At 41.3% G+C, this 5,185-nt stretch overlaps 1 long non-coding RNA gene across 1 annotated transcript; it reads left to right on the top strand.

The window, feature by feature from the left end:
* The first annotated feature begins 2,399 nt into the window (after window positions 1-2,399).
* Window positions 2,400-4,106, top strand: LOC113591871 (uncharacterized). Its single transcript, XR_003412250.3, has 4 exons — window positions 2,400-2,593; window positions 2,773-2,865; window positions 2,973-3,127; window positions 3,444-4,106. It is a non-coding gene; the product is annotated as an uncharacterized LOC113591871 (long non-coding RNA).
* The last annotated feature ends 1,079 nt before the right edge of the window (window positions 4,107-5,185 follow it).

Raw genomic sequence — 5,185 nt, 5'->3', positions numbered from 1 at the left:
ATGGGTTTCAGCTCCTGAACTGAGAAACAAACCCTTCTCTTATTTCATTGTGCAGATACAGAAAACGCATTTGCCTCTTGTGCTCCTTCTCTCATCCACAGCACCGGTCTGATCAACCACCACATAATCAGCATCAAATACTTTTGAGCATATACATGAAATTACTAAGTAGCTACACAGTATTTTCCACTAGTTGTCCTAGACATCGCCACATTGTCCAAAAACCTCTTCAAAGGTTTATGTTCATAAGTTACTAATGTGTGCCCCTTTCTCATTAAAGGCACACACATGCACACACACACACACACACACACACACACACACACACACACACACACACACACACACACACATTAACCATTAAATGGAGCTATTGTAAAACCTAGAAAAAGTAGGTGTATTATCTAAGTTCAAGAAGATGAATTTTGCACTGCACCTACCTGTATGCACTCATCTCTAACACCTCCTCCACTCGGATTGGGACAGAATACACAAAATAAAACACACACACACACACGCAGACAGACACACACACACACACACACACACACACACACACACACACACACACACACACACACACACACACACACACACACACACACAGGCCACTATGAGATTACGGCAGTCCACAGGTAACCTCCTTAATTCTTCCTTTCCTTGCCATAGTTTGAGAGCTGTGAGGTAGACTGTGTGGTCCACTCACTCTACCTCACATCTCCTGCCTTCTCTCCTCTCAGGATTCTGTGTTACAGGACTCAGTCTTATTAGTACTGCTTCAGTCTTCTGATTTCTCTCATGTGCTGAAATACCACACATGTTCTCCCTCCTTCAGTAACACAGAGTCAGATGTTACCTTTAGATATATTTGTGCAACTCAGTGTATTTCTGTGTTCCTGCTATTTTACAGTTTCTATACTTAGATTTGGGACATATGTACCTTGTATGCTTCTAAGAAAGTCCTGTACAAAACCAAAAATGGGCCAGCCCCCCCATACATGAGGTCAACAATCAAAGCCCGATCTGTACCTTGAGTACTTTGAACCTCAAGTACCATGCTTCAAATCTCCTGGAAGACAAGCATCGAGACTGGCTCCTAGATGGTGGAATGAACTTCCGTATCTGTCTAGACAGCACAGTCCCTTGCAGTCTTCAAACGCAAACTGAAGACCCGTCTACTCGTGGAATATTTAAATGACCTATATTCACAAACTAAACTAGAACTTATTATACTGATGTTGTCTAACAAACTGGTAATTATTGTTCTTGCATTTATCATTGTCTAAGATAGAGTTTATTTATTTTGTACTTCTCTGCATCAGCACTGATCCCTGTATTTCTACAGTATTCTAGATCATTGGTATATTGGACTCTAACTTGCTGTACTGGCTAGGATGTATTCTATGAGTAAATGACAAAGCACTTTTGTAAGTTGCTCTGGGTAAGAGCGTCTGCTGAATGCCGTAAATGTAAATGCAAAATGTAAACTATAAGCACATATGCCTCCAAGAAAATCCTGTCAAACTTAAAGTACAGGGTAGATGTTGTACCCAATAAAATGAATGTCTTAATGTCCACAAAAATACCCAAAATTCTTAGCAAGTCTGTTCTCTTTGCTTGGAACACTCTGTTAGATGTAGCAATGAACCTGCATTGTCAGGGAATTTGTAAAGCACAGATCAAAGTCTTCCATTTGTCTTTCTTGGATGGTATAGTCAGTTACTGTCAGATGACTAAGGTGTAAGGACACCAAATACTAATATCTGATATTACATTTTTAGGATTTTTGGCGGGTTTGGGGTTTAGACTTTTTGGTAACAACACAAGACCGCTTCATGGTCAATTAGTGATGATGTTAAGTGTCAGGTTAGGTCTGTGGAGTTTACATAAAGGTTTGCTCAAACTGACTTTTGTTCAGCGTGCTGAAGCAGAAGCCTTAGACAAGTGTATGACCATGAATATTACAGGTCTGATCCCTGATCAGATGTTAAAAGTGTCCCTTGTTTGAATAATGTAAAAGTAAAATCATGTGGCTGGTACAGTGCTGTGTGCTTTTTATTACTTCACTGTTCTGAGTCACTTAAATGTTTATTTTTGTACCTTTTCCAGTGCCAGGAAACGCTATGATATTTATTAACTACCGACCTAGTTGGATGCTTCTTGCATGCCTTTATTATTTTTTTACTGGCCCACACACACACACACACACACACACACACGCACGCACGCACCCACACACACACACTCACACACACACACACACACACACACACACACACACACATACACACACACACGCTAACTAACCCTTCGGCTATGAACATCAAGACTTTGCACCCTCTGCTCCTGTCAGAGCACATGGGCACAGACATCTGTAAAGATGGTCTACCGTCCAACGTCCAATCAACCTCTGATGACACCTAACTGGTTTATGGCTTTAGGGTGCTGGGCTGCACCTCATTGGCTCTTAATATGAACACCACAAGATCTTATCAAGTGGACAGTCTCTTCTTTTTATGTGCACTAAGCAGATTTGTCTTCAATCCAATGGAAGGAGTAGATAATCCAGCCATGGTCCATGTTGAAGATTCAGGTATGTAATGGATAACTTGATTATCTTTGCTTATTTGGTTTTTATTCATTTTAATGTTTGGGGCCAGTGCATCAAGTGCCAGTTTTCTGCTTTTTGTCCCTCACCTATCACAACTATGAGTAGTATCATTTGAAAATCCTTTGTGATTTAGTGGTTTGTGCCTTGTGCGCCCCCTGTAGTTCACTATAAGTCCAGCAAGTGGGGGACCAGCACAGAATGCAGGAGTAAGGAAAGGAGATTGGCTTGTCTGGATCAATCCAGTGGAATGTTAGGTACAAAGTAATTAATATATCTAACCATATTCCTAACCCTAACTCATGTTCGCACTATCAGAACTTCAGGCATATGAAGCAGTGCTGATTACCTTTGACCTTCTCAGGTAAAGAGCAGCGATCACATGACCGTGCTGGTGATCGACAGCGAGAGCAAGAAGAGCTACATCTACAGGGGGGATGCCCATATGCCCATCGTGCCAGTGGTGGCTGACCTCCGGAACATGGTGCTCCAGCCCCGAAGCTGCAGCTTTCTGCTCAGGTAGGAGAAGAGCACAGCAGGGTGGCCAGGCTGGAATCAAGCGCACAGGCCTAGGTGATCATGCTTGAGTCTCGCAAGGCTCACTGAGATTTAGATGCTTTAGAGGCAGATTTAGAGGCTTCAAGGATTTATGGGGTTGAATTTGTGTCACATTAAATCGCAGAACCAAAGCATCCAAGACTAGCATGCAGAGGCTGGTATTCTTAATATTCCATACCATAGATATGTGTGTGTGTGTAGTGTGTGTGTGTGTGTGTGTGTGTGTGTGTGTGTGTGTGTGTGTGTGTGTGTGTGTGTGTGTGTGTGTGTGCTGCAGGAGGTGGATGCAGGCAGCCCTGGAATTAAGGATGGAGAGCTCCTGCTAGAGGTCAATGGGGAGTCCACTGATAGCCTGGGTCACGAGGATGTCGTCAGCAAAATCAGCAACGAGGAGGCTTGCACAGACGAGCCGTGTAACACACAACGATGTTTTTTGAAAAACAAATGTTTTTTGGAAAGACAAAAAACAACGTAGCGCTCAGGCTAACATGAGGTCAAACACAGACAACATCCACAATTAAACAAGAGACTTATATACATGTACAATAACGACACAAAATTAGGAGCAGGTGTGAAAAACGGGGAGGGCGTGGGCATACGAATGAATACACACACACACACACACACACACACACACACAGGGAGATGTCTGGGAGAAGGGGCCGTACCGTGACACAAGTTCTATTAGTGTTTAATACAGATTAAAGAGTTGCTTGTTTAGCTTCGCCTAATTATTAGGCTTGTTTAGCCTGTATAATTTAATTTCTGTTTAAATTAATCCAATTTTTTACATTTATATTTCATGACTTTTGACGTTTATTTGATCAATATTTTATTACTGAATACTGTTCATTAATTTCAGTGTAAAGCACCTTGATATTTTGGATTCTATAAGGAATATGCTATGTAAACAAGAATTATTCTAGGATTTTAGACACAAATAAACACCTTACCAAGACCAGTCTACAGAAGATTATTGCCAATAAGAGTGTAAGTGTAATGTTTACCAAAGAAAAGCAGGACGCATGTGAGATTCAAAGTGAATCTATTGACATTATCTGTGAGAGTCTGTAGTCATACAGTTGGGAGACAGAGAAACAAATCTGGAATGCATAGTCCAGGACAAATAGAAACAAAGAGAAACAAAACTAGGCTCACACATACCAAGCGAAACACATAAAAGAACACGAGGAGATCAGACAAGAGAACAGAAATATACAGGATGACTGAACAGAAATAAGAAAATAAAGTTTAATCAAGGGTTGGGAATTAATACATGAGACAGAAATGAAAACTAAAGCACATGGCGACATTGCCATGGGAACAGATTGAAACAAAGAAAAAACAAAAAATTAAGAAATCAAAAGCACATGGAACTCTGTGCCACAGAATCCACAACCAGAGTGGAGAAACATGACAGTAATATTTTTAAAAAGCTGCTAACAATATCTCGCAATCAGACTAAATGCCTAGAATAAAATGCCTTTTTACCATTACTTCACTTATATTAGGCTGTGAAGCATCTACCATTAGCAATAAAATGCTACAACAATGTGGAACAAGTTGGCTAACAATCTCATACATGGCAGCTATAACCTATAGTTTCACAGACTAAATTGCTACATACCATTTCTAATATCTGTCTAATGTAACCTCATCACTTGAAATATGGCTGCTGAATGTGGTCATAGACAATGATATTTTGGAAGTAGCTTGGCACCTGACAGTTCTACAACACACCTGGAAAGGAATGGGTGAGGGAGGCGTATTTAGGTGAATGGGTGAGAAAGGGGTATTCAGGTGAATGGGTGAGAGAGGGGTATTCAGGTGAATGGGTGAGAGAGGGGTATTTAGGTGAATGGGTGAGAGAGGGGTATTCAGGTGAATGGGTGAGAGAGGGGTATTTAGGTGAATGGGTGAGGGAGGCGTATTTAGGTGAATGGGTGAGGGAGGCGTATTTAGGTGAATGGGTGAGAGAGGGGTATTTAGGTGAATGGGTGAGAGAGGGGTATTCAGGTG

This window comes from Electrophorus electricus, chromosome 8, assembly GCF_041902795.1.
Source record: "Electrophorus electricus isolate QZ-2024a chromosome 8, ASM4190279v1, whole genome shotgun sequence".
In the NCBI taxonomy this organism is placed as follows: Eukaryota; Metazoa; Chordata; class Actinopteri; order Gymnotiformes; family Gymnotidae; genus Electrophorus; species Electrophorus electricus.
This window is presented reverse-complemented; position numbering and strand designations above follow the sequence as displayed.